The sequence below is a fragment of the Melospiza melodia genome, chromosome 15, assembly GCF_035770615.1.
Source record: "Melospiza melodia melodia isolate bMelMel2 chromosome 15, bMelMel2.pri, whole genome shotgun sequence".
In the NCBI taxonomy this organism is placed as follows: Eukaryota; Metazoa; Chordata; class Aves; order Passeriformes; family Passerellidae; genus Melospiza; species Melospiza melodia.
The window spans coordinates 20895569-20922022 of record NC_086208.1 but is presented as its reverse complement, the minus strand read 5'-3'; the positions used below and the strand labels follow the sequence as shown (position 1 = coordinate 20922022).

Below are 26454 nucleotides of genomic sequence, written 5' to 3'. Positions count from 1 at the left end.
TTTTCTGGGTTTTTTCTGGGCTTTTCTTGCCCATCTTGGGTTTTTTAGCTTTTTTTCCCGGGTTTGCTCTTGCCCCTCTTGAGATTTTTTCCCTGGGATTGTTCTGGGTTTTTTCTTGATTTTTTTCTTCCCCATCTTGCAGTTTTTTTCCTGGATTTTTGTGGGGTTTCTTTGTTGCCCATTTTGGGGTTTTTTCTGCTTTTTTCTGGGTTTTTCTTGCCCGTCTTGGGTTTTTTTACTGGGTTTTTTGGGCCTTTTCTAGCCTATCTTGGAGTATTTTTCTGGGTTTTTACTTGGCCGGGACCAAAAAAAAAAACAGCCAGGGTGGAAGGCAGCTGGGGATTTTTTATTCTCAATTTAACAATGAGTTGCAAAACCTGAAAAGCAAAAGTCATATACACAAGGTTAAATCCAGTCAGCATGCGCTCACACACGCAGAGACGAGCAGACAGACACAGCCACGTGCTCTCACACACACTCCTTCTTACACGCTCACTGTGGCCCTTCCCTGAGATGCTGAAGAAGGTGCTTTGACACATCTTCTGGCTGCCGCTCCTTGAGCTAAATGGCAGATCCTGGGGAAATCAGCAGCCTCGGGGACCTGTGAGACAACAGGAAGGGTCAACAAGTGGCTATCTGACAGCTAGGACTTGTCCCCACTCTGGACTGATGAATTTTCTACCCAAAATCCCACAAAAGACAGATGAACAGTAAAGTTGTTATAACTGTTCTACCTAACTGTGACTATGTGCCAGGGCAGGGCAGCTCCGATCATAAGTGGTACAGTCTACACACAATGTAAGCTGACGCATACAGTGCAAGTGTACACAGAGTGTAAGTACACACAATATAAGGCGACATGCTTACATGCAGTGTAAGTACAGACAATATAAGGCAATGCACTTACATTGCATGTACCTATGCTGGCTTATACTGTACGTACTTATACTGTATGTAAGTACATACAATATAAGCCAACATAGGAACATACAATATAAACCACGACTTAAGAAAACTCTCTGGAAGATTACTTATTGAGCCCTGTACCCTTTGAGAAGATGGAACCTATAGAACTACTGCAGTCACGTGAGGAGGGTGTAAGATGCTCCCTCTAGAAGTCCAAGAAAAAAAAGCACTACCAAAGCTGATAGTGAGAAGGAAGATGGATGAGAACATCTTGTCCCTGTGAGACATTCCTGTCTCAAAGAGTAAAAATGTAAAGATGCTGGAATAAGGGATATCCGGCAAGGAATGTGAGTAGAACATGGCACAGAAGAGAGCCGATAAAGCATTGAGATGTAACAAAGGCCTATGCCGTGGAAGACAATGGACACACACACCATAACATAGACACAGATGACATAACACAGAGACAAGTTGCAACTGCTTGGCACTTTCCCTTTAGGGACCCGAGAGTCCTAGCACAAGACGAGCCAGAGGCCAATGAGGCCAAGGGAAAGGAAGCCCTATGACAACAGCACGTGATGATGAAATGCAACTCATTAAAGGAAGTTAGGGCCAAAGCAGTTAGGAGGATGCTCGAGAGGCTCAGCAAGCCTAGAGAAGGAAGCGGACTGCCAGGTGACTGCAGCTACAGCTCCGGACCTGAAGGCGAGCTCCACGGGGGAAAGAGCCGTGACGACGTCAAGTCGAAGAAGGCTGATGACACAAAGTTCACGAGAATGTGGAGATGGGTAGGAATTGCCCTGCCCGGCAAAGGCTCTGGTGAGGCTGAGGAGAAACCCTCTCCCTTTACTTCCAGGGAGCCTGTCCCACTACAGACCTCTCTGCTAAGCTGACATCAGATTGCCTCCTGTGATAATAAAGGCTTTTCCCCTTCTCCCAACCACTGGCCCCGACACTTAGCTTTTGGAAGACAAGCAGACAAAATCCATCCTCGGTCGGACGTGGACGTTGAGACGTTCTCAATGTGTGCGCTTCGGTGCTGCCGCTTCCAAGCTGTGGCTACAAGCCTGCCCAGGGTACCTAAGGCAAAACAGAAAACGTGACTATTGCCCTCAAAAACAGTAATCCCCGGGACTCCTTCGCACCCCTGCCCCAGCTCACCTCAAGTCTTGATTTGACTCCAGAGGCCGCCCGGAAGATACCTGCAAAAAGAAAATGTACACACTTAGCATGCTGCTGCATAACACTCACCTAGGAATCAGCCCGCCTAAACTCCGAGTCACCTGCCCTCCTCTCTTCCCCGGCATGCCTAGGGCAGCGACAGCACCTGCAAAGAAACAAAGCAGAAAAGCATGCTGAGATACTGTGAAAACACAACCTCCCAACCCTGACAAGTATGCTACACTGATACCTTAAGCTTGAACCCACCTGGCATGGGCATGCTGGGCTAGGATAGATGGCAAGCAGTCCATCTAAAATAAAAAGAGGAATAATACGTACCTAGAGCTGCACCAGAAACTGAGACCTCAGCAATAACAACTGTTTCGGTACCCTACTCAATGCTCACCTTGCCCACTCAGCCTTGACAGCTGCTCTCTGCCTTGACTTCCTAAAAATAAAGACAAAGAGCAGAGCTGCAGCAGCCACAATTTATGCTTCCTCTGCAGAGACAAACAGTGACTGACCTTCACAGGGGAATCCCCTCACCCAGAATGGGGGGCTCTGCCCTGGATTTATCCTTCTGCAACTAAAAGAAAGTTAGGATGAAAGTGAAAGGGCTGCAGGATAACTTATGGGCTCCACGTATCCTGTGTCCATCTACAAATCCCATCTAGAATCCAACTACACATTACAAATTCCAAGTCCCTGAGACTTCTCATATTGCACCAGGATATGCAGCAGGGCAGAACAGCAGCTCCAGCACAAATGTGTGCAGACACCCGTGACACAGGACAGACAAGACGTGACAAACACTGGGGACACAACAGGAACGGAAATCTCTTAGCAAGGAAAATGGCTGCAAGGACTGAGAGAATGCAAAAGAAGAAGAGTTGAAGCTGATGGCGAGCTGATGAGGCTCAGAGAACCCTGGAGGAAGAAGATGCAAACAGAATGATTTATTCCAAAAACTGCAAAGATGGATGCCCGAGAATCCTACAGTCAGAATCCTCTCCCTAACCTCACATCCTTACAAGTCCTACTCTGCTATAATGATCATTGCGCAGCACGGTTGTCCGTACAGCTCAGAACAAGACATGACAAGACATCTGACTGGACGCTTCTAAAGAGAGATGCATTTCTGCTGCCTGTGTGAGCTCCCAAGTCAAAAGATCTATGGCATGGGTGCCAGGGCGAGGAACGCTGAGATCACGGATGCTAGGAAAGGTTTCTGAGAGGCCCCTCACAGGGCTAAGATAAGAGACATGAGATATCCAGGCAACACACAATACACAAAAGACAAGTGACACGAGACACACCGGGACTGCTCTGCCATGCTGCGCACCTCAGCACTGTGACCAAAAGGGAGACTTTGCTTTTATGGGGCCTAAGGGGCAACATCTTGGCTAACCTCATTGCCAGAGCCAACTCAGACCCCCACCTCAGGGAGTCCTGAAAAAGCACCCCACGTTCATCCCCTCTGAGGGTTGCAGCCCTCTGCTTATCTCTCAGACATCAGGGGATGCCTGTGTCAGGTGCAAAGAAAGGCCACCTCGTCACCTGGGAAGGTCCTGCTGGCACCGGGCTGGTGTCCCTCAGACAGCTAGATTAAAGAGAACCAAACATCAGTGCCTGACCTTGGCACCGCATCGGCCAAAACCCCACCACTCTGCTACTCACTATGCTCCTAGGAATGCCCAGCACCTCCTAACCCTGACCCTCTGCCATGGATGCAATGCATCCACACCTGAAAGAAAGTTAGAACATATGTCACACACCTCCACAATAACTTTAACTTTCAAGCTGGAAACACCTTATGTAAACCTAGGAATAGCACCTAGAGCCCAAGTACAGCCCACATTACAAATTTCAACTCCCCAGGGTTTGTCCTACTGAAGCACGCCATGCAGCAGGGCAGAACAGCTCCGGCACAAATACCTGCAGACACCCGTGACACAGAACGTGACAAACAGGGGGACACCAAACACAACACATCATGCTTGTGGTGAGGGCATCGAGGGAAGAGGGCAAAAGGGACCCCAAAGACACACTAGGGAACACAGCACACCAGACAACAGGACACAGACCGGAGCTGTTCTGCACTGCCCGCCTGAAAGCTGCCATCAAAAGAAGAGCCTCTCCCTTTAGCTGTCCTAACAGGCCCTTGGAGAAGAATGCTTTTCCCTCTGCTGGTTTTTAACTCTGCCCCAAGAACTCCCAACCTGCTACACTCCCATCGCCAGGCCATGGCCCCCGACTTATCTTTTGGATGATTGGTGAGGGGAATCCACGCTGCACCTGAAATGATTCTGCCTCGGAGGGCTCTGTGATGGCCTGTTAGCCTCCCAGTCAGCTACAATAAAGAAAACCAAAACCAAAGTATGAGTTCAGACTTATGTGGGCCAAATCCCAGCAAGGCAGCTACTTGCCCTTTCCTGAGCGTGCCTGGCTCCCTCAGGCTCCAGCTTCATCCTGATTCCAAGGATGTGGCCTTCCATTGGAGTGGCACCTGGGTTAGAGAAAGGCAAAGTTAAATGGCATTCCTGTGAGTGCAGTGGATGACCTTGTGTGCTGTAAGACATGGCAATGCCTCTGCTAGGCTTCTGAACAGCCTTGGGGGGAGGGGCCCTCAAATAAACAAAAACACCCTTTCTCACCCTGCTGCCTGCAAACCCCCTCCCAAGAACTCCTAACTGCATACCTGAACACCCTCCCTCTCCCAGTCACAATCCTCAACTCACCTGAAGCCTCAATCTCAAACATCATCCTTGACACTGGGCAGATCCCTCTTGTGACATGATGAATCTCCTGAAAAATGGTTGTGCTTCAGAGCTGAGCAATAACAACCACTTCTCTCCCCTGCCCACCTTGACTGCTGGCATCCAGATTGACTTCCTAAAAAGAAAGACAAAGAACAGAGCTGTAACACAGTCACCATACACACTTCTGCTGCAGAGACAAATGGGGCCTCACCTGCTCGGGGCAATCCCCTCATCCGGGACGGGGCCCTCTGGCACAGATTTAATCCATCTGAATCTGAAAAAAAAGGTAGGACAAGAGTCAAACTGTTGCAGGATAACTGAGGAGCTCCAGATATGATGTGTCCATCTACAAATCCCACCTACAGTCCAACTACACCCCGCATTACACATTCCAAGTCCCCAGGACTTCTCCTATCGCAGCTGGCTATGCCGCAGGGCAGAGCAGCCCCGGCACAAATGTGTGCAGACACCCGTGACACAGGACAGACAAGACAGGACAGACAACGGGGACACAACAGGAACAGAAATCTCTCGGCAAGGAAAATGGCTGCAAGGACTGAGAGAACGCAAAAGGAGATGACCGAGCTGAGACCGATGGTGAGCTGATGAGGCTCAGAGAACCCTGGAGGAAGAAGATGCTAACTGAAGGATTTATTCCAAGAACAGCAAAGATCGATGCCTAGGAATCCTATGGTCAGAATCCTCTGCCTGCCCTCACATTTTTCACAAGTCCTAATCCACCATAATGGATCCAGGTGGGGCATAGCTGTCCGTACAGCTCAGAACAAGACCTGACAAGACACCTGACTGGATGCTTCCAAAGACAGAAGAGAGTCTGATGCCTGTCTGAGCTCCCCAGTCAAAAGTTCACTGGCCCAGGTGCCAGGCCAAGGAATGCAGTGATCACAGATGCTAACAAGGATGCCAAGGTTTCTGACAGGCCCCCCTAAGGTAAAAGACATGGGATACACAAACAACACATAATGCACAACAGACAAAGGACACGAGACACACCGGGACTGCTCTGCCCTGCACACCTCAGCACTGGGATCAAAAGTGAGACTTGGCTTTTATGGGGCCTAAGGGGCCACTTCATGAACACACTACCCCCCCCCCCAAAATTGAACTCAAAAACCCCTCCCAGTCATTCCCAAACCAGCACCATGCCTTCATCCCCACTGTGGGTCACAGCCCTCTACTTATCTCTCAGACATCTGGGGATGCTGGTCCCTGTCAGGTGCAAAGAAAGGCCACCTCGTCACCTGGGAAGGTCCTGCTGTCACCGGGCTGGGGTCTCTCAGAAAGCTAGATTAAAGAGAACCAAACATCAGGGCCTGACCTTGGCACTGCATCGGCCAAAACCCCACCACTCTGCTACTCACCGCGCTCCTAAGAAGGCCCGGCACCTCCTAACCCTGACCCTCTGCCACACATGGAATGCATCTGCACCTGAAAGAAAGTTAGAACATATGTCAAACACCACCAGGGTAACTCACAAGCTGCAAACACCTTATGTCAATCTAGGAATAGCATCTAGAGCCCAAGTACAGCCCACATTACAAATTTCAACTCCCTATGGTTTGTCCTACTGCAGCAGGCCATGCGGCAGGGCAGAACAGCTCCGGCACAAATGTGAGCACACACCCGTGAAACGGAACGTGACAAACAGGGGGGACAAGAAACACGACACATCATGCTTGTGGTGAGGGCCTCGAGGGGAGAAGGCAAAAGGGACCCCAAAGACACACCAGGTAACACAGCACACGAGACAACACCAGACAGACCAGAGCTGTTCTGCACTGCCCGCCTGACATCTGCCATCAAAAGTAGAGCCTCTCCCTTTACCTGTCCTAAGAGGCCCTTGGAGAAGAATGCTTTTCCCACAGGCAATTTTTAATTCTGGCACAAGAACTCCCAACCTGATACACTCCCATCTCCAGGCCGTGGCCCCAAACTTATCTTTTGGATGATAGGCGATGGGAATCCACGCTGCACCTGAAATGAGTCTGCCTCGGAAGGCTCTCTGATGGCCTGTTAGCCTCTCAGTCAGCTACAATAAAGAAAACCAAAACCAAAGTGTGAGTCCAGAGTTATGTGGGCCAAATCCCACCAAGGCAGCTACTTGCCCTTTCCTGAGCGTGCCTGGCTCCCTCAGGCTCCAGCTTCATCCTGATTCCAAGACTGCGGCCTTCCTTAGGAGTGGCACCTGGGTAAGAGAAAGGCAAAGTTAAATGGCATTGCTGTGAGTGCAGTGGATGACCTTGTGTGCTCTAAGACATGGCAATGCCTCTGCTAGGCTTCTGAACAGCCTTGTGGCGGGAGGGCCCCTCAAATCAACACCCTTTCTCACCCTGCTGCCTGCAAACCCCCTCCCAAGAACTCCTAACTGGATACCTGAACACCCTCCCTCTCCCAGTCACAATCCTCAACTCACCTGAAGCCTCAATCTCAAACATCATCCTTGACACTGGGCAGATCCCTCTTGTGACACGATCAATCTGCTGAAAAATTGTTGTGCTTCAGAGCTGAGCAATAACAACCACTTCTCTCCGCTGCCCACCTTGGCTGCTGGAATCCAGATTTATTTCCTAAAAAGAAAGACAAAGAACAGAGCTGTAACACAGTCACCATACACACTTCTGCTGCAGAGACAAATGGGGCCTCACCTGCTCGGGGCAATCCCCTCACCCGGGATGGGGCCCCCTGGCAAAGATTTAATCCATCTGATTCTGGAAAAAAAGTTAGGACAAGAGTCACACTGTTGCAGGATAACTGAAGAGCTCCAGATATGATGTGTCCATCTACAAATCCCATCTAGAGTCCAACTACACCCCACATTACAAATTCCAAGTCCCCAGGACTTCTCCTATTGCACCAGGCTGTGCGGCAGGGCAGAGCAGCCCCGGCAAAAATGTGTGCTGACACCCGTGACACAGGACAGACAGGACAGGACAGACAACAGGGACACAACAGGAACAGAAATCTCTTGGCAAGGAAAATGGCAGCAAGGACTTAGAGAACGCAAAAGGAGATGACTGAGTTCAAACTGACGGTCAGCTGATGAGGCTCAGAGAACCCTGGAGGAAGAAGATGCTAACTGAAGGATTTATTCCAAGAACAGCAAAGATCGATGCCTAGGAATCCTATGGTCGGAATCCTCTGCCTGCCCTCACATTCTTACAAGTCCTAATCCACCATAATGGATCCAGGTGGGGCATAGCTGTCCGTACAGCTCAGAACAAGACCTGACAAGACACCTGACTGGATGCTTCCAAAGAGAGAAGAGAGTCTGATGCCTGTCTGAGCTCCCCAGTCAAAAGTTCTGTGGCCCGAGTGCCAGGCCAAGGAATGCAGTGATCACAGATGCTAACAAGGATGCCAAGGTTTCTGACAGGCCCCCCTAAGGTAAAAGACATGGGATACACAAACAACACATAATGCACAACAGACAAGTGACACGAGACACCCCGGGACTGCTCTGCCCTGCACACCTCAGCACTGGGATCAAAAGTGAGACTTGGCTTTTATGGGGCCTAAGGGGCCACTTCATGAACACCCCCCACCTCCAAATTGGACTCAAAAACGCATCCCGGTCATTCCCAAACCAGCACCATGCCTTCATCCCCTCTGTGGGTCACAGCCCTCTACTTATCTCTCAGACATCTGGGGATGCTGGTCCCTGTCAGGTGCAAAGAAAGGCCACCTCGTCAGCTGGGAAGGTCCTGCTGGCACCGGGCCGGTGTCTCTCAGACAGCTACATTAAAGAGAACCAAACATCAGTGCCTGACCTTGGCACCGCATCGGCCACAACCCCACCACTCTGCTACTCACCGCGCTCCTAAGAAGGCCCGGCACCTCCTAACCCTGACCCTCTGCCACACATGGAATGCATCTGCACCTGAAAGAAACTTACAACATATGTCAAACACCACCAGGGTAACTCACAAGCTGCAAACACCTTATGCCAACCTAGGAATAGCATCTAGAGCCCAAGTACAGCCCACATTACAAATTTCAACTCCCCAAGGCTTGTCCTACTGCAGCAGGCCATGGGCAGGGCAGAACAGCTCCGGCACAAATACCCGCAGACACCCGTGACACAGAACGTGACAAACAGGGGGACATGAAACACGACACATCATGCTTGTGGTGAGGGCCTCGAGGGAAGAGGGAAAAAGGGACCCCAAAGACACACCAGGTAACACAGCACACGAGACAACACCAGACAGACCAGAGCTGTTCTGCACTGCCCGCCTGAAAGCTGCCATCCAAAGTAGAGCCTCGCCCTTTAGCTGTCCTAAGACGCCCTTGGAGAAGATTGCTTTTCCCACAGCCAATTTTTAAATCTGGCACAAGAACCCCCAACCTGATACACTCCCATCTCCAGGCCGTGGCCCCCGACTTATCTTTTGGATGATTGGTGATGTGAATCCACGCTGCACCTGAAATGAGTCTGCCTCGGAAGGCTCTGTGACGGCCTGTGAGCCTCTCGGTCAGCTGCAATAAAGAAAACCAAAACCAAAGTGTGAGTCCAGAGTTATGTGGGCCAAATCCCTGCAAGTCAGCTACTTGCCCTTTCCTGAGTGTGCCTGGCTCCCTCAGGCTCCAGCTTCATCCTGATTCCAAGGCTGTGGCCTTCATTAGGGGTGGTACCTGGGTAAGAGAAAGGCAAAGTTAAATGGCATTCCTGTGAGTGCAGTGGAGGACCTTGTGTGCTGCAAGACATGGGAATGCCTCTGCTAGGCTGCTGAACAGCCTTGTGGGGGAGCCCTCAAACAAACAAATAAAAACCCTTTCTCACCCTGCTGCCTGCAAACCCCCTCCCAAGAACTCCTAAACTGGATACCTACTCACCCTCCCTCTCCCAGTCACCATCCTCAACTCACCTGAAGCCTCAATCTCAAACATCGTCCTTGACACTGGGCAGATCCGTCTTGTGACATGATGAATCTGCTGAAAAATTGTTGTGCTTGAGAGCTGAGCAATAACAACCACTCCTCCCCGCTGCCCACCTTGACTGCTGGCATCCAGATTGATTTCCTAAAAAGAAAGACAAAGAACAGAGCTGTAACACAGTCACCATACACACTTCTGCTGCAGAGACAAATGGGCCTCACCTGCTCGGGGCAATCCCCTCACCCGGGACGGGGCCCTCTGGCACAGATTTAATCCATCTCAATCTGAAAAAAAAGTTAGGACAAGAGTCACACTGTTGCAGGATAACTGATGAGCTCCAGATATGATGTGTCCATCTACAAATCCCATCTAGAGTCCAACTACACCCCACATTACAAATTCCAAGTCTCCGAGACTTCTCCTATTTCACCAGGCTATGCGGCAGGGCAGAGCAGCCCCGGCACAAATGTGTGCAGACACCCGTGACACAGGACAGACAGGACAGGACAGGACAGACAACGGGGACACAACAGGAACAGAAATCTCTTGGCAAGGAAAATGGCTGCAAGGACTGAGAGAATGCAAAAGGAGATGACCGAGCTGAGACCGATGGTGAGCTGATGAGGCTCAGAGAACCCTGGAGGAAGAAGATGCTAACTGAAGGATTTATTCCAATACCTGCAAAGATCGATGCCTAGGAATCCTACTGTCAAAACCCTCTACTTAACCTCGTAATATTACAAGTCCTAATCCACCATAACGGATCCAGGTGGGGCATAGCTGTCCCTACAGCTCAGAACAAGACCTGACAAGACACCTGACTGGATGCTTCCAAAGAGAAAAGAGAGTCTGATGCCTGTCTGAGCTCTGAGTAAAAAGTTCTGTGGCCTGGGTGCCAGACCAGAGAATTCAGAGGTCACAGATGCTAACGATGATGCCAGGGTTTCTGGCAGGCCCCCCTAAGATAAAGACATGGCATACACAAACAACACATAATGCACAACAGACAAGTGACACGAGACACACCGGGACTGCTCTGCCCTGCACACCTCAGCACTGGGATCAAAAGTGAGACGTGGCTTTTATGGGGCCTAAGGGGCCACTTCATGAACACCCCCCTCCCCCAAAATTGGACTCAAAAACCCCTCCCAGTAATTCCCAAACCAGCAACCCACATTCATCCCCTCTGTGGGTCACAGCCCTCCACTTATCTCTCAGGCATCTGGGGATGCCAGTCTGTGTCAGGTGCAAAGAAAGGCCGCCTCGTCACCTGGGAAGGTCCTGCTGGCACCGGGCTGGTGTCCCTCAGACAGCTAGATTAAAGAGAACCAAACATCAGTGCCTGATCTTGGCACCACATCGGCCAAAACCCCACCACTCTGCTACTCACCGCGCTCCTAAGAAGGCCCGGCACCGCCTAACCCTGACCCTCTGCCACACATGGAATGCACCTGAAAGAAAGTTAGAACATATGTCAAACACCACCAGGATAACTCACAAGCTGCAAACACCTTACGCCAACCTAGGAATAGCATCCAGAGCCCAAGTACACCCCACATTACAAATTCCAACTCCCCAAGCCTTGTCCTACTGCAGCAGGCCATGCGGCAGGGCAGAACAGCTCCGGCACAAATGTGTGCACATACCCGTGACACAGAACGTGACAAACAGGGGGACATGAAACACGACACATCATGTTTGTGGTGAGGGCCTCGAGGGAAGAGGGAAAAAGGGACCCCAAAGACACACCAGGGAACACGACACACGAGACAACACCAGACAGACACCGGAGCTGTTCTGCACTGCCCGCCTGAAAGCTGCCATCAAAAGTAGAGCCTCGCCCTTTAGCTGTCCTAAGACGCCCTTGGAGAAGAATGCTTTTCCCTTTGCTAATTTCTGAATCTGCCCCAAGAACTACCAACCCACTATTCTCTCATCTCCAGGCCGTGGCCCCCAACTTATCTTTTGGATGATCGGCGATGTGGATCCACGTTGCACCTGAAATGAGTCTGCCTCAGAGGGCCTCGTGAGCGCCTATGAGCCTCTTGGTCAGCTACAATAAAGAAAACCAAAACCAAAGTGTGAGTCCAGAGTTACGTAGGCCAAATCCCACCAAGGCAGCTACTTGCCCTTTCCTGAGCGTGCCTGGCTCCCTCAGGCTCCAGCTTCATCCTGATTCCAAGGATGTGGCCTTCCATAGGAGTGGCACCTGGGTTAGAGAAAGGCAAAGTTAAATGGCATTCCTGTGAGTGCAGTGGAGGATCTTGTGTGCTGTAAGACATGGCAATGCCTCTGCTAGGCTTCTGAACAGCCTTGGGGGGAGGGGCCCTCAAATAAACAAATAAACACCCTTTCTCACCCTGCTGCCTGCAAACCCCCTCCCCCAATAACTCCTAAACAGGATACCTACTCACCCTCCCTCTCCCAGTCACAATCCTCAACTCACCTGAAGCCTCAATCTCAAACATCATCCTTGACACTGGGCAGATCCCTCTTGTGACATGATGAATCTGCTGAAAAATTGTTGTGCTTGAGAGCTGAGCAATAACAACCACTCCTCCCCGCTGCCCACCTTGACTGCTGGCATCCAGATTGATTTCCTAAAAAGAAAGACAAAGAACAGAGCTGTAACACAGTCACCATACACACTTCTGCTGCAGAGACAAATGGGCCTCACCTGCTCGGAGCAATCCCCTCACCCGGGACGGGGCCCTCTGGCACAGATTTAATCCATCTCAATCTGAAAAAAAAGTTAGGACAAGAGTCACACTGTTGCAGGATAACTGATGAGCTCCAGATATGATGTGCCCATCTACAAATCCCATCTAGAGTCCAACTACACCCCACATTACAAATTCCAAGTCTCCGAGACTTCTCCTATTGCACCAGGCTATGCGGCAGGGCAGAGCAGCCCCGGCACAAATGTGTGCAGACACCCGTGACACAGGACAGACAGGACAGGACAGGACAGATAACGGGGACACAACAGGAACAGAAACCTCTTGGCAAGGAAAATGGCTGCAAGGACTGAGAGAATGCAACAGGAGATGACTGAGTTCAAACTGACGGTCAGCTGATGAGGCTCAGAGAACCCTGGAGGAAGAAGATGCTAACTGAATGCAGTTATTGGAATAAATCAAAGATGGATGCCTAGGAATCCTACAGTCAAAGCCCTCTACCTAACCTCGTAATATTACAAGTCCTCATCCACCATAACGGATCCAGGTGGGGCATAGCTGTCCCTACAGCTGAGAACAAGACCTGACAAGACACCTGAGTGGATGCTTCCAAAGAGAGAAGAGAGTCGGATGCCTGTCTGAGCTCCCCAGTCAAAATTTCTGTGGCCCGGGTGCCAGGCCAGGGAATGCAGAGATCACAGATGCTAACAAGGATGCCAAGGTTTCTGACAGGCCCCCCTAAGGTAAAAGACATGGAATACACAAACAACACATAATGCACAACAGACAAAGGACACGAGACACACCGGGACTGCTCTGCCCTGCATACCGCAGCACTGGGATCAAAAGTGAGACTTGGCTTTTATGGGGCCTAAGGGGCCACTTCATGAACACACTACCCCCCCTCCCCCAAAATTGGACTCAAAAACCCCTCCCAGTCATTCCCAAACCAGCACCATGCCTTCATCCCCTCTGTGGGTCACAGCCCTGTACTTATCTCGCAGACATCTGGGGATGCTGGTCCCTGTCAGGTGCATAGAAAGGCCACCTCGTCACCTGGGAAGGTCCTGCTGGCACCAGGCTGGTGTCTCTCAGACAGCTAGATTAAAGAGAACCAAACATCAGGGCCTGATCTTGGCACCGCATCGGCCACAACCCCACCACTCTGCTACTCACCGCGCTCCTAAGAAGGCCCGGCACCTCCTAACCCTGACCCTCTGCCACGCCTGGAATGCAGCTGCACCTGAAAGAAAGTTAGAACATATGTCAAACACCACCAGGATAACTCACAAGCTGCAAACACCTTATGTCAATCTAGGAAGAGCATCTAGAGCCCAAGTACAGCCCACATTACAAATTCCAACTCCCCAGGGTTTGTCCTACTGAAGCACGCCATGCAGCAGGGCAGAACAGCTCCGGCACAAATACCTGCAGACACCCGTGACACAGAACGTGACAAACAGGGGGACATGAAACACGACACATCATGCTTGTGGTGAGGGGAGAAGGCAAAAGGGAACCCAAAGACACACCAGGTAACACAGCACACGAGACAACACCAGACAGACCAGAGCTGTTCTGCACTGCCCGCCTGACATCTGCCATCAAAAGTAGAGCCTCTCCCTTTACCTGTCCTAAGAGGCCCTTGGAGAAGATTGCTTTTCCCACTGCCAATTTTTAAATCTGGCACAAGAACTCCCAACCTGATACACTCCCATCTCCAGGCCGTGGCCCCAAACTTATCTTTTGGATGATGGGTGATGGGAATCCACGCTGCACCTGAAATGCGTCTGCCTCGGAAGGCTCTGTGATGGCCTGTGAGCCTCTCGGTCAGCTACAATAAAGAAAACCAAAACCAAAGTGTGAGTCCAGAGTTATGTGGGCCAAATCCCACACAGGCAGCTACTTGCCCTTTCCTGAGTGTGCCTGGCTCCTTCAGGCTCCAGCTTCATCCTGATTCCAAGGCTGTGGCCTTCCTTAGGAGTGGCACCTGGGTAAGAGAAAGGCAAAGTTAAATGGCATTCCTGTGAGTGCAGTGGAGGACCTTGTGTGCTGCAAGACATGGCAATGCCTCTGCTAGGCTTCTGAACAGCCTTGCGGGGGGGGGCCTCAAATAAACAAACAAACACCCTTTCTCACCCTGCTGCCTGCAAACCCCCTCCCAAGAACTCCTAACTGGATACCTGATCACCCTCCCTCTCCCAGTCACAATCCTCAATCACCTGAAGCCTCATTCTCAAACATCATCCTTGACACTGGGCAAATCCCTCTTGTGACATGATGAATCTCCTGAAAAATTGTTGTGCTTGAGAGCTGATCAATAACAACCACTCCTCCCCGCTGCCCACCTTGACTGCTGGCATCCAGACTGATTTCCTAAAAAGAAAGACAAAGAACAGTGCTGTAACAGTCACCATACACACTTCTGCTGCAGAGACAAATGGGCCTCACCTGCTCGGGGCAATCCCCTCACCCGGGACGGGGCCCTCTGGCACAGATTTAAGCCATCTTAATCTGAAAAAAAAGGTAGGACAAGAGTCACACTGTTGCAGGATAACTGATGAGCTCGAGATATGATGTGTCCATCTACAAATCCCATCTAGAGTCCAACTACACCCCAAATTACAAATTCCAAGTCCCCAGGACTTCTCCTATCGCACCAGGCTGTGCGGCAGGGCAGAGCAGCCCCGTCCCAAATGTGTGATGACACCCGTGACACAGGACAGACAGGACAGACAACGGGGACACAACAGGAACAGAAATCTCTTGGCAAGGAAAATGGCTGCAAGGACTGAGAGAACGCAAAGGGAGATGACCGAGCTGAGACCGATGGTGAGCTGATGAGGCTCAGAGAACCCTGGAGGAAGAAGATGCTAACTGAATGCAGTTATTGGAATAAATCAAAGATGGATGCCTAGGAATCCTACAGTCAAAACCCTCTACCTAACCTCGTAATATTACAAGTCCTAATCCACCATAATGGATCCAGGTGGGGCATAGCTGTCCGTACAGCTCAGAACAAGACCTGACAAGACACCTGACTGGATGCTTCCAAAGACAGAAGAGAGTCTGATGCCTGTCTGAGCTCCCGAGTCAAAAGTTCTGTGGCCCGGGTGCCAGGCCAGGGAATGCAGAGATCACAGATGCTAACAAGGATGCCAAGGTTTCTGACAGGCTCCCCTAAGGTAAAAGACATGGGATACACAAACAACACATAATGCACAACAGACAAAGGACACGAGACACACCGGGACTGCTCTGCCCTGCACACCTCAGCACTGGGATCAAAAGTGAGACTTGGCTTTTATGGGGCCTAAGGGGCCACTTCATGAACACCCCCCACCTCCAAATTGGACTCAAAAACGCATCCCGGTCATTCCCAAACCAGCACCATGCCTTCATCCCTTCTGTGGGTCACAGCCCTCTACTTATCTCTCAGACATCTGGGGATGCCAGTCTGTGTCAGGTGCAAAGAAAGGCCACCTCGTCACCTGGGAAGGTCCTGCTGGCACCGGGCTGGTGTCTCTCAGACAGCTAGATTAAAGAGAACCAAACATCAGTGCCTGACCTTGGCACCGCATCGGCCAAAACCCCACCACTCTGCTACTCACCGCGCTCCTAAGAAGGCCCGGCACCTCCTAACCCTGACCCTCTGCCACACGTGGAATGCATCTGCACCTGAAAGAAAGTTACAACATATGTCAAACACCACCAGGGTAACTCACAAGCTGCAAACACCTTACGCCAACCTAGGAATAGCATCTAGAGCCCAAGTACAGCCCACATCACAAATTCCACTCCCTATGGTTTGTCCTACTGCAGCAGGCCATGGGCAGGGCAGAACAGCTCCGGCACAAACGGGGGCACACACCCGTGACACAGAACGTGACAAACAGGGGGACAAGAAACACGACACATCATGCTTGTGGTGAGGGCCTCGAGGGGAGAAGGGACAAAGAGACCCCAAAGACACACTAGGGAACACGGCACACGAGATAACACCAGACAGACACCGGAGCTGTTCTGCACTGCCCGCCTGAAAGCTGCCATCAAAAGTAGAGCCTCGCCCTTTAGCTGTCCTAAGAGGCCCTTGGAGAAGATTGCTTTTCCCACAGCCAAATTTTAATTCTGGCACAAGAACTCCCAACCTGATACACTCCCATCTCCAGGCCATGGCCCCCGACTTATCTTTTGGATGATGGGTGATGTGAATCCACGCTGCACCTGAAATGAGTCTGCCTCGGAAGGCTCTGTGACGGCCTGTGAGCCTCTCGGTCAGCTGCAATAAAGAAAACCAAAACCAAAGTGTGAGTCCAGAGTTATGTGGGCCAAATCCCTGCAAGTCAGCTACTTGCCCTTTCCTGAGCGTGCCTGGCTCCCTCAGGCTCCAGCTTCATCCTGATTCCAAGGCTGTGGCCTTCATTAGGGGTGGCACCTGGGTAAGAGAAAGGCAAAGTTAAATGGCATTCCTGTGAGTGCAGTGGAGGACCTTGTGTGCTCTAAGACATGGCAATGCCTCTGCTAGGCTTCTGAACAGCCTTGTGTGGGGGGGGGCCTCAAATAAACACCCTTTCTCACCCTGCTGCCTGCAAACCCCCTCCCAAGAACTCCTAACTGGATACCTGATCATCCTCCCTCTCCCAGTCACAATCCTCAATCACCTGAAGCCTCATTCTCAAACATCATCCTTGACACTGGGCAAATCCCTCTTGTGACATGATGAATCTGCTGAAAAATTGTTGTGCTTGAGAGCTGAGCAATAACAACCACTTCTCTCCCCTGCCCACCTTGACTGCTGGCATCCAGATTGACTTCCTAAAAGAAAGACAAAGAACAGAGCTGTAACACAGTCACCATACACACTTCTGCTGCAGAGACAAACGGGGCCTCACCTGCTCGGGGCAATCCCCTCACCCGGGACGGGGCCCTCGGGCACAGATTTAATCCATCTCAATCTGAAAAAAAAGTTAGGACAAGAATCAAACTGTTGCAGGATAACTGAGGAGCTCCAGATATCCTGTGTCCATCTACAAATCCCACCTAGAGTCCAACTACACCCCACATTACAAATTCCAAGTCCCCAGGACTTCTCCTATTGCACCAGGCTGTGCGGCAGGGCAGAGCAGCCCCGGCAAAAATTTGTGCTGACACCCGTGACACAGGACAGACAACACAGGACAGGCAACGGGGACACAACAGGAACAGAAATCTCTTGGCAAGGAAAATGGCTGCAAGGACTGAGAGAATGTAAAAGGAGATGACCGAGCTGAGACCGATGGTGAGCTGATGAGGCTCAGAGAACCCTGGAGGAAGAAGATGTGAACTGAAGGATTTATTCCAAGAACAGCAAAGATCGATGCCTAGGAATCCTATGGTCAGAATCCTCTGCCTGCCCTCACATTTTTTACAAGTCCTAATCCACCATAATGGATCCAGGCGGGGCATAGCTGTCCGTACAGCTCAGAACAAGACCTGACAAGACACCTGACTGGATGCTTCCAAAGACAGAAGAGAGTCTGATGCCTGTCTGAGCTCCCCAGGCAAAAGTTCTGTGGCCCGGGTGCCAGGCCACGGAATGCAGAGATCACAGATGCTAACAATGATGCCAGGGTTTCTGAAAGCCCCCCCTAAGGTAAAAGACATGGGATACACAAACAACACATAATGCACAACAGACAAAGGACACGAGACACACCGGGACTGCTCTGCCCTGCACACCTCAGCACTGGGATCAAAAGTGAGACTTGGCTTTTATGGGGCCTAAGGGGCCACTTCATGAACACCCCCCACCTCCAAATTGGACTCAAAAACCCCTCCCAGTCATTCCCAAACCAGCACCATGCCTTCATCCCCACTGTGGGTCACAGCCCTCTACTTATCTCTCAGACATCTGGGGATGCTGGTCCCTGTCAGGTGCAAAGAAAGGCCACCTCGTCAGCTGGGAAGGTCCTGCTGGCACCGGGCTGGGGTCTCTCAGAAAGCTAGATTAAAGAGAACCAAACATCAGGGCCTGACCTTGGCACCGCATCGGCCAAAACCCCACCACTCTGCTACTCACCGCGCTCCTAAGAAGGCCCGGCACCTCCTAACCCTGACCCTCTGCCACACGTGGAATGCATCTGCACCTGAAAGAAAGTTAGAACATATGTCAAACACCACCAGGGTAACTCACAAGCTGCAAACACCTTATGCCAACCTAGGAATAGCATCCAGAGCCCAAGTACACCCCACATTACAAATTCCCACTCCCTATGGTTTGTCCTACTGCAGCAGGCCATGGGCAGGGCAGAACAGCTCCGGCACAAACGGGTGCACACACCCGTGACACAGAACGTGACAAACAGGGGGACACCAAACACAACACATCATGCTTGTGGTGAGGGCCTCGAGGGGAGAAGGGAAAAGGGACCCCAAAGACACACCAGGGAACAGGGCACACGAGACAACACCAGACAGACCAGAGCTGTTCTGCACTGCCCGCCTGAAAGCTGCCATCAAAAGTAGAGCCTCGCCCTTTAGCTGTCCTAATAGGCCCTTGGAGAAGATTGCTTTCTCCTCTGCTCATTTTTAAATCTGTCCCAGGGATTCCCAACCTGCTACTCCACCATCTCCAGGCCGTGGCCCCAAACTTATCTTTTGGATGATGGGTGATGGGAATCCACGCTGCACCTGAAATGAGTCTGCCTCGGAGGGCCTCGTTAGCGCCTATGAGCCTCTCAGTCAGCTACAATAAAGAAAACCAAAACCAAAGTGTGAGTCCAGAGTTATGTGGGCCAAATCCCTGCAAGGCAGCTACTTGCCCTTTCCTGAGCGTGCCTGGCTCCCTCAGGCTCCAGCTTCATCCTGATTCCAAGGCTGTGGCCTTCATTAGGGGTGGTACCTGGGTAAGAGAAAGGCAAAGTTAAATGGCATTGCTGTGAGTGCAGTGGATGACCTTGTGTGCTGTAAGACATGGCAATGCCTCTGCTAGGCTTCTGAACAGCCTTGGGGGGGGGGGGGGCCTCAAATAAACAAATAAACACCCTTTCTCACCCTGCTGCCTGCAAACCCCCTCCCAAGAACTCCTAACTGGATACCTGCTCACCCTCCCTCTCCCAGTCACAATCCTCAGCTCATCAGAAGCCTGAGTCTCAAACATCATCCTTGACACTGGGCAGATCCCTCTGAAGACATGATGAATCTGCTGAGAATCTGTTGTGCTTGACACAGCTTGGAATTTCAGGGAGTCTCACTCCTCCATTAAAGGAAAAAAAAAAACAAAAAAAAAAAAAACAATAACAACAACAACAACAAAAAAATAACTAAACCAGAAAACAAAAATAAAAAAACCCAAAACACCTAAATCCCCCCCCCAAAAAAAAAAATACAGAAACCACCAAAAAATCAAAGAAAGCAACGAAAACCAACCAAAAACCCCAAAAAGAAAACCTAAGAAACCAAAATTTCCACCAAAAAAAAAATCCAACAACAAAAAAAAAAACAGAGCAAAACCAAAAATTACAAAGGCACTTTACCACCCCTAAACACAAAACCCAGAATCACAAACCTAAATATCCCCTGTGTTCTATGCTGGTTTCTTCACAGAATCTTCCAAGCCTCTGTGCTTTAGATGCCCAGAAACACCTGCTGAAAAGAAGCTGAGATGAGCTGAAAAAGCCTCTTCGCTGAAATGGGAGGAGAGCTCTTACCCCAGCACATCCCCGAGAGGGAATGAAGCCCTTCAGCCACGGCTGGGGTTAATATACCCCTGATTGTGCCCCGCCTCTCGTTCCCATGGCACCCAGGAAAAGGGAGGGGGCTAATCCCACCAAGCCCTCAGAGCAGCTGCAGCTGTTTAGCTCTGACTCACATTCAAGGGCAGTAAAGGGCTTGTTATAGAAGAAAACTCTTCAGAAAAGTAACAGTGCTTTCTTTTTTACAACAACTACTTGGAGCAGAAGAACAGAAAACTGGCAAGATATAAAACTTTGTGGTAAGGTTACATAGCTGGATAAATTGGGTAATTGGGTAATTTGCTGTTACCTTATATAATTATTCTGTGTTTAACAAAAGCCATCTAATAAATTCACACCCAAAACTCCAGCAGCCCAACTGGCCCTACCAAATCTCTATGTTTATGCATACAGTAAACAAAACCAAAATCCCAGTAATACCGATCAGAAGTCTGTGAAAGAAACCTATTGAAATTGATCCTACCTCAAATACAAAACAACCCATCCAAAGTTAGCTTCACTCAAAAAACAATTTACACAGAGTTAATAACACCAAGAAATAAAACAACACACGATATACCACCAATGAATATAATAGTGAAGAAAAAAGAAACCACTTTTTTTTTTTTTTTTTTAATTTAAACTAACTTCTTTTATTATCTAGAACAAAAGCTTTTCCCAGGACTGTAACAACTTCTTCTCCTTCTTCTTCTTCTAAAATGTCCCTTCTCATTCCCAAATTCCTTACAACTTCTGAATTTACATCCAAGCAAAAAGCAAAATTGGTGCACTTGTGCATTCGATGCTCCTGTCAGATTCTCTGTTTCTCTCCACATCTTCTTACACTTTCAGTCTTCACGCTGTCCTGCCGTGATGAGTTTGACGGACGAATTGGTAAACGTTAGGAGAGGATTTCCCTGCCTCCCTCCCCAGAGCTGGTTTCCTTAGTGCATTTCACTCAATCCCAAGCCGGCAATGATGCACGCTCACCTCAAGGCTCACAGCTGCTCGGCTAAATTCGGCTGTAATCGGCTAAACTCGGCCACTGTCATCTGCATTCGGCTGGACTCTACCCTTCGGCACGGCTCGGCTCGCTTCGGCCCAACTCGGAGCCGCTCTGTGCGCTCGGCACGGCTCGCCTCGCTTCGGCCGAACTCGGAGCCGCTCTCTGCGCTCGGCGCGCCTCGGCTCGCTTCGGCCGAACTCGGAGCCGATCAGTGCGCTCGGCGCGCCTCGGCTCGCTTCGGCCCAACTCGGAGCCGATCAGTGCGCTCGGCGCGCCTCGGCTCGCTTCGGCCCAACTCGGAGCCGATCAGTGCGCTCGGCGCGCCTCGGCTCGCTTCGGCCCAACTCGGAGCCGATCAGTGCGCTCGGCGCGGCTCGCCTCGCTTCGGCCGAACTCGGAGCCGCTCTCTGCGCTCGGGGCGCCTCGGCTCACTTCGGCCCAACTCGGAGCCGCTCTGTGCGCTCGGCGCGGCTCGCCTCGCTTCGGCCGAACTCGGAGCCGCTCTGTACAATCGGCGCGGCTCGGCTCGCCTCGCTTTGGCCGAACTCGGAGCCGCTCAGTGCGCGCGGCGCGGCTCGCCTCGCTTCGGCCGAACTCGGAGCCGCTCTGTGCGCTCGGCGCGGCTCGCCTCGCCTCGCTTCGGCCGAACTCGGAGCCGCTCTCTGCGCTCGGGGCGCCTCGGCTCACTTCGGCCCAACTCGGAGCCGATCAGTGCGCTCGGCGCGGCTCGCCTCGCTTCGGCCGAACTCGGAGCCGCTCAGTGCGCGCGGCGCGGCTCGCCTCGCTTCGGCCGAACTCGGAGCCGCTCTGTGCGCTCGGCGCGGCTCGCCTCGCCTCGCTTCGGCTGAACTCGGAGCCGCTCAGTGCGCGCGGCGCGGCTCGCCTCGCTTCGGCAGAACTCGGAGCCGCTCTGTACGTTCGGCGCGGCTCGGCTCGCCTCGCTTCGGCCGAACTCGGAGCCGCTCAGTGCGCTCGACACGACTCCGCTCGGCTCCCTGAGGGCGGGCAAGCGGCGGCGCCTCACGTTAAACTCGCCCGGTTCGGGGCTCTCCTGCTGCCGCGTCCCGCGGGCGGCCCGGCCATCGCACGGACACGATCGGGAGCGCGGCGTGGCACAGGAGCTTATTAGGCTGTGACCGCACTCGCGCTAATTAGCGCGCACGAGAGCAGCGGGCTCGGTTCGGCTGAGCTCGGCTCCGTTCAGGCAGCCTCGCAAGCCTGGCCTCGGTTCGCTCGAGGCCGTCAGGTTCGGCCGGTCTCGCCTTGGTTCGGCTGAGCTCGTTCCATTCGGCCGAAGGCGGCGTCGTTCGCTCGTGTTTTTACAAATATCTTTCTATATTGACTGTATATTTCTATCTTTAGTTTTGTACTTCTATAATACTTCCATTATTCCAAATAAAAACCCCGTCCCTAACCAAATAAATAAAAAAACCCCTTCTTTTAAAGGATATTGAAATATTTTTTATTTATACTTTGTATAATTATACATTCATATTTTAATTTATCGTTTCTTTGGATGTATTACATTAATAATGATATCTATTATATATATAAAATTTTAAAATAGATTTAAATTATGTATAATATCTACTGCTACAATTAATTTTTTCTTATATTTTTAATTTTTATATTTATCTGTATGTATTTATTATATATTTCTAAACTTAGATTTCTACCTTTATTTGTATTTATAATTCTTACAATCAAAACCCTGCCTATGGACCAATAAAGAAAACCCGCTTTATTTAAGTATTTTTAAAATATTTTCATGCTTATAATTGTCATATTTATATTTAAAATTTGTTCAATATTAGATGAGAACACACCTGCTCCTGCACCCCAGTGGGGCTCCTTCTCCTGGGGACCTTGGGGCGCCCCAACGGCATCAGAGCCCCGAGTCTTCACCCCCTTCTCCTCTATTTAGAAACTACACTGGAACTTCTTTCTGGAAACAAAGACATTACCTAAATCCTCTCCCCGTGTCCCAGACAGATAGATATTCAGTTATTAGTTGGCTGGGCAGCAGTTTCTTAAATAGAATGATAAACAAGATGTGAACATTTCAGCTACAAGCAAATAGGCAAATCTGAACAAGGTACTGATGGCCAGCCACTGAACTTATTTTGAAGCAATTTTTTAAACAACAAAATACTGATACCACAAAAATAAAGCAAAAAGCTAACTACTGGCTAAGAAAAAATTAACTTTTGACAGCAACAACATTCCAAATACACAGGCTTTTTCCCGATGTCATACCTTATAACTACCTCTCTTGGGAATTCTCATCATGTATCCCAAAAGGAATAAATACCTCAGAGCGTCCTAAAGCAAAAAGTGGCACACATGAGCTCCTCACACTCCCGGGAGGCCGGCACAGCGTGCACTGAGTCTGCAATGAATTCTGCTCAGTGAGGGTCTGCAAACAAAGGTTCAACTGATGAACTGAACTGATTTTAAAGGGAGGTTTTCTAAGCACAGAAGCACAACAAAGAACAAGCAAAAACAATTCTTAAAAAAACCCGTAGGAGAGCAGAAAAGAAGGGGCGCTCCCCAAATGAAAGCCTTCGACTGATGGGAAAGGACAATTTCGACCTCCATTCAAACCCTTGAAAAGGAGGGACACCAGGGCTGCCCCCTCCATTTAAACCCGAGGGTGTTGAAAATGGGGTGGCTGCCTTCAAATCAAACCCATAATACCACAAGAATACTTTTCCCATTCCCCTTAGAATAGAACGCAGGGATTCCCTGTCACCCCCGGGATACCCCGAACAGCCTGGAAAAGGCAGCTTTTCCTGCAATCAACACCCTTAAAACCACAAGTGAAGAGGGATCCCCTCAGTTCAAACACAGACAATAAGAGAAGAGGAGCTGCTTCCTTCTCCTTAATCCCTTTTGTCCTCATAAGCTCCACTTTTGTTCCTGGGGATCCGGGGAGGGACTGGCAAGATGAAATTGGAAAGGGGAAGGAGAAAAGTCCCCGCTCCAAACCCACACGGGCTCACCTGTTCGGCTGCTGCTCCCCGGCACAAAGATTCGTCCCTCGGCGCCTCCTTTAAGCGATGCTCCACGTACCCAAGCGCGGATCCAGGTGGTGCCCCCGACCCTGTGGGAAGCTCCCGCAGTCCTTCCATGAGACAGCGCCGGGAGCGGCCCATAAACCCCTCCACTCAGCAGCTCCGTGCAAAAGGGAGCTGAGGCAAAGCCTCCACCTAAAACAGCCTCGCCCTGGCAGGAGCCGGCCCCTCATCATCCTCACACTCACACCTGGGCTGCTCCAAGCCCCCATCATCCTCACACTCACACCTGGGCTGCTCCGAGCCCCCATCATCGTCACAGCTCACACCTGGGCTGCTCCGAGCCCTCATCATCGTCACAGCTCACACCTGGGCTGCTCCGAGCCCTCATCATCCTCACACTCACACCTGGGGTGCTCCGAGCCCCCATCATATATTTTTCATATTTATAGTCGCATGTATATTTAGAATTTATATTACTGTATAATAAAAATTATATTATATATACCTCTCTTCATGTTACTTTACATAGATTTCTATTTCTATTTCTCTTCATAGTTTGGTATTATATCTTTATATCTCTATATATTTATTATATATTTCCGTATGTCGATTTACATTTCTATAGTACTTATATTATTTAAAATAAAACCCCTGCCTCTAACGAAATAAAAAGCAAAGACACCCCTTTCTTTAAAACACATTTAAAAGTTTAAAAATAATTTTGTTTGTCATAATTCTATTCACATCTATATTTGTAATTTTCATTTGTTATATTTATAGATATTATATATATTGGAGAGAATACCTTTTTATATAATAATAGATACGTTCTTTTGACACAATATATTTCTTTTACTTATATTTTTATGTATTAAATATTTATTGATATCGACATATATATGATATATTTGCATTTCTAGTTTTATATTTTTTATGAAATCTCCAGCCCATACCCCAATAAAAGCCAAACAATCCCCAATTTATTTAAACTATATTTAAACATAAATCCTGTCACAGCTGCATTGCACAGCAGTGCCCCAAGCTAATCTGACACTTGTTCATCTCCTGGACCTGAAACTGAACCCGCTCACCTTGATCGCACCTGGCAGAACCATTTTCGTACCTTTTTCTGGCATGCCTTGTTTTTGGTTTTTTTTGTCTTGAGTTTTTGTGGCCTTTATTGCCTCTCTTTCTTGCCTTGTTTCTTGGGGCCTTTACTCCCTTTTTCCTTGATTTTTTTCTGGCATTTCTTGGGTTTTTTCTTTGTTTCTTCTTGCCCATTTTGGTGTTTTTTCTGGTTTTTCCTTGCACCCCTTGGGGTTTTTTTTTCTGTTTTGTTTTTTTTTTTTTTTCTTTTCCTTCTGGGTTTTTCTTTGCCATCTTGGTTTTTTGTTCTGATTTTTTTTTCTTGCCCATCTTGGGTTTTTTCCCTGGTCTGTTTTCAGGGATTTTTCTTGCCCATCTTGAGGTTATATTCTGGGCTTTTTCTTGCCCATCTTGGGGTTTTTTTTGCGGAAGGGGGGTGGTTTTCCTGCCCATCTCGAGGTTTTTTTCTGTGGGTTTGTTTTTTGTTGGGTTTTTTTTCTTTTCTTTTTTTTCCCCCTAGGTTTCTCCTTGCCCTCCTGGTTTGTTTTCTTTCTTTCTTTCTTTGTCTGTCTTTCTTTCTTTCTTTCTTTCTTTCTTTCTTTCTTTCTTCCTTCCTTCCCTTCCTTCCTTCCCTTCCTTCCCTTCCTTCCCTCCCTTCCCTTCCTTCCTTTCCTTCCTCCCTTCCTTTCTCCTTTCCTTCCTCCCTTCTTTCTTTCTTTCCCTGTATTTCTAATCTTAGTTTTCCTTTCTAGCTTTAGAAGAAAAAAGCAGCAATAGTAACTTTCAGGCTACCTGGGATTAAAAAAACTCCAAAACAAAAATGATTTAAAGAAAACTGTTTATTCCCTGGGAGCCTGAAATTTTCTACTGCTGCACGTGATATAGAGCTTTTATTTCTTCTTATAGATAGTTGATATTTTATACTTACTCTATACAGCGCTCCCTGCCGTCTGCACCAGTGCACTGCAGGCACAGCGCTGCGGCGTCGTTCGGTTCTGTTTAATGAAACTCGGCTGAATTCGGCTTGGTTCGGCTCTTGGTCTAAACTCGTTTAAGTTCGGCTCTTCGGCCGAACTTGGCACGGTTGGCTAAACTTGGTCATATTCGGCACATTGTGTAAATGCGGCTCAAGTCGGCTACACACGGCTATCGGTTCCAGTCGGCTATGATCGGCTCTTGGTGTAAACTCGGCTTTTACCGGCCACACTCGGCTCTTCGGGGAAACTCGGCTCT

At 49.8% G+C, this 26454-nt stretch overlaps 2 long non-coding RNA genes across 2 annotated transcripts; both read right to left on the bottom strand.

Annotated features, from left to right (window-relative positions):
- Positions 1–325: 325 nt before the first annotated feature.
- Positions 326–1806, bottom strand: LOC134425047 (uncharacterized). The gene is made up of 2 exons (XR_010029582.1): positions 489–1806; positions 326–377 (listed from the first exon to the last, which is right to left on the bottom strand). It is a non-coding gene; the product is annotated as an uncharacterized LOC134425047 (long non-coding RNA).
- Positions 1807–1842: 36 nt separating this feature from the next.
- On the bottom strand, positions 1843–3107 carry LOC134425046 (uncharacterized). The gene is made up of 5 exons (XR_010029581.1): positions 2474–3107; positions 2335–2378; positions 2190–2233; positions 2068–2108; positions 1843–1986 (listed from the first exon to the last, which is right to left on the bottom strand). It is a non-coding gene; the product is annotated as an uncharacterized LOC134425046 (long non-coding RNA).
- Positions 3108–26454: the final 23347 nt, after the last annotated feature.